The sequence below is a fragment of the Arachis stenosperma genome, chromosome 2, assembly GCF_014773155.1.
Source record: "Arachis stenosperma cultivar V10309 chromosome 2, arast.V10309.gnm1.PFL2, whole genome shotgun sequence".
In the NCBI taxonomy this organism is placed as follows: domain Eukaryota; kingdom Viridiplantae; phylum Streptophyta; class Magnoliopsida; order Fabales; family Fabaceae; genus Arachis; species Arachis stenosperma.
Window position 1 is genome coordinate 46,312,973 of NC_080378.1, and position 3,634 is coordinate 46,316,606.

Genomic DNA, 3,634 nt, shown 5'->3' on the forward strand with positions numbered 1-3,634 from the left:
TTTGTTATATTTTTCGAATCCATGCATGTATTTCTTTGTTTTGATCTTTGAATTCTATTGACTTGAGTAACTTATGTGTCTCATGAGCATTTTCATTTTGTTAGTGTCAGTAGTATACAAACTGCTAAGTTTGGTGTCTTGCATGCATTGTTATTTGATTCTTGTTGCATTTTGATTATTAAAAATCCAAAAAATATTTTTAATTTGTGTCTTTTCAAGTCAATGATACAAAGAATTGAAGATTCAGAACATACTGCAGAGGAATTATACAGAAAAAGCTGAGCATTCAAAAATGCCCAGTGAAGAAGACAGACTGGCGTTTAAACGCCAGCCAGGGTACCTGGTTGGGCGTTTAACGCCCAAAGAGGTAGCATTTTGGGCGTTAAACGCCAGAATGTATACCATTCTGGGCGTTTAACGCCAGGATGGTGCTAGGAGGAAGATTTTGTTTTCAAAATCAATTTTTTTCAAGTTTTCAAAGTTTTTTCAAATCAAATCTTTTTCAAATCATATCTTTTCAATCAAATGTTTTCAAAATCAATTTCTTTCCTTTTTCAAAGATACTTCCTAACAATTAATGATTTGATTGAACATCTCAAATTTGTTACCTTTTCTGTTGAGAAAGGTTTAATGTTTGAATCATATCTTTTCTTGTTAGGCAAGTTACTAATTTTCAAAATCAAATCTTTTAAAATAATTTTCAAAACATATCTTTTAAAATTGTTTTCAAATCATATCTTCTCAATCACATTTTTTTTAAAACCAATCATATATTCTCAACCACATCTTTTTCAAAATAGTTTTTAATCAAATCTTTTTGACTTCTAATTTCAAATCTTTTTCAAAAATCACTTGATTTCTCCTCCAACTTCAATTTTCGAAAATTATCAATCAATTTTTCAAAATATTTTTTTAAAATTTTCTTAATTTAATTTTCGAAAATCCTCTTCCCTCTCTCTCACATCCTTTTATTTATGGAGTACTACTCCTTCTTAATGCACAATTCGAACTCTATCTCATCAAGTTCGAATTCTTCTACCTTCTTTCTTCTATTTTTCTTTTCCTCTGACACTTCAAGGAATCTCTATACTGTGACATAGAGGATTCCACATTTTTCTTTTTCTCTTCTCTTTCATATGAGCAGGAGCAGAGACAAAGGCATTCTTGTTGAAGCTGACCCTGAACCTGAGAGAACCTTGAAGCGAAAGCTAAGAGAAGCTAAAGCACAACTCTCTGTTGAGGACCTAACCGAATTCTTCAAGGAAGAAGAACCCATGGCAGCCGAAAACAACAACAATGCCAACAATGCAAGGAAGGTGCTGGGTGACTTCACTGCACCTACTCCTGATTTCTATGGGAGAAGCATCTCTATCCCTGCCATTGGAGCAAACAACTTTGAGCTTAAGCCTCAATTAGTTTCTCTAATGCAACAGAATTGCAAGTTCCATGGACTTCCAATGGAAGATCCTCATCAGTTCTTAGCTGAATTCTTGCAAATCTGTGACACAGTCAAGACTAATGGGGTTGACCCTGAGGTCTATAGACTGATGCTATTCCCTTTTGCTGTAAGAGACAGAGCTAGAATATGGTTGGATTCTCAACCTAAAGAAAGCCTGGACTCTTGGGAAAAGCTAGTCAATGCCTTCTTGGCAAAGTTCTTTCCACCTCAAAGATGGAGTAAGCTTAGAGTGGAAGTCCAAACCTTCAGACAGAAGGATGGAGAATCCCTCTATGAAGCTTGGGAAAGATACAAACAATTAATCAGAAGATGTCCCTCAGACATGCTTTCTGAATGGAGCATCATAGGCATTTTCTATGATGGTCTCTCTGAACTATCCAAGATGTCTTTGGATAGCTCTGCTGGAGGATCTCTTCATCTGAAGAAGACGCCTGCAGAGGCTCAAGAGCTAATTGAAATGGTTGCAAATAACCAATTCATGTACACTTCTGAAAGGAATCCTGTGAACAATGGGACTAGTCAGAAGAAAGGAGTTCTTGAGATTGACACTCTGAATGCCATACTGGCTCAGAACAAGATATTGACTCAACAAGTCAATTTGATTTCTCAAAGTCTGTCTGGAATGCAAAATGCACCTGGCAGTGCTAAGGAAGCTTCATCTGAGGAAGAAGCTTATGATCCTGAGAATCCTTCAATGGAAGAGGTGAACTACCTAGGAGAACCCTATGGAAACACCTATAATTCTTCATGGAGAAATCATCCAAATCTCTCATGGAAGAATCAAGAGAGACCTCAACAAGGTTTCAATAATAATGGTGGAAGAAACAGGCCTGGCAATAACAAACCTTTTCCATCATCTTCTCAGCAACAGACAGAGAGTTCTAAGCAGAGTACTTCTGACTTAGCAACAATGGTCTCTGATCTAATAAAGACCACTCAAAGTTTCATGAATGAAACAAGGTCCTCCATCAGAAATTTGGAAGGACAAGTGGGTCAGCTGAGCAAGAAAGTTACTGAACTCCCTCCTAGTACTCTCCCAAGTAATACAGAAGAAAATCCAAAAGGAGAGTGCAAGGCCATAAACATGGCCGAATATGGAGAGGAAAGAGAGGAGGTGGACGCCACTGAGGAAGACCTCAATGGGCGTGCACCAATCCCCTCTGAGTTCCCCAATGAGGAACCATGGGAATCCGAATCTCAAAATGAGACCATAGAGATTCCATTGGACTTATTTCTGCCTTTCATGAGCTCTGATGAGTATTCTTCCTCTGAAGAGGATGAGTATGTCAATGAAGAGCAAGTTGCTAAATACCTTGGAGCAATCATGAAGCTAAATGACAAGTTATTTGGAAATGAGACTTGGGAAGATGAACTTCCCTTGCTCACCAAAGAACTGGATGACTTGTCTAGGCAGAAACTGCCTCAGAAGAGGCAGGATCCGGGGAAGTTTTCTATACCTTGTACCATAGGCACCATGACCTTCAAGAAGGCCTTGTGTGACTTAGGGTCAAGTGTAAACCTCATGCCCCTCTCTGTAATGGAGAAATTAGGGATCTCTGAGGTGCAAGCTGCAAAAATCTCACTAGAGATGGCAGACAACTCAAGAAAACAAGCCTATGGACTTGTAGAGGATGGTTGGTAAAAGTTGAAGACCATTACATCCCTACTGATTTCGTAGTCCTAAAGACTGGGGAGTGCATGGATGAATCCATCATCCTTGGCAGACCCTTCCTAGCCACAGCAAGGGCTGTGATAGATGTTGATAGAGGAGAGTTGATCATTCAAGTGAATGAAGAATCCTTGGTGTTTAAGGCCCAAGGACATCCCTCTATCATCATGGAGAGGAAGCATGAAGAGCTTCTCTCAAAACAGAGCCAAACAGAGCCCCCACAGTCAAACTCTAAGTTTGGTGTTGGGAGGCCACAACCAAACTCTAAGTTTGGTGTTGAACCCCCACATTCAAACTCTAAGTTTGGTGTTGGGAGGTTCCAACACGGTTCTGAGTATTTCTGAGGCTCCATGAGAGTCCTCTGTCAAGCTACTGACATTAAAGAAGCGCTTGTTGGGAGGCAACCCAATGTTTTATAGTTAACTATTTTCTTTTGTTATTTTATCTTTTTTTGTAGGTTGATCATCATAAGAAGACACAAAAACAATGAAAAAAGCAAAAACAGA

At 38.8% G+C, this 3,634-nt stretch overlaps 1 non-coding gene across 1 annotated transcript; it reads right to left on the bottom strand.

Moving 5' to 3' along the window:
- Window positions 1–1,679: 1,679 nt before the first annotated feature.
- On the bottom strand, window positions 1,680–1,787 carry LOC130964427 (small nucleolar RNA R71). Its single transcript, XR_009080522.1, has one exon. It is a non-coding gene; the product is annotated as a small nucleolar RNA R71 (small nucleolar RNA).
- Between the last annotated feature and the right edge of the window lie 1,847 nt (window positions 1,788–3,634).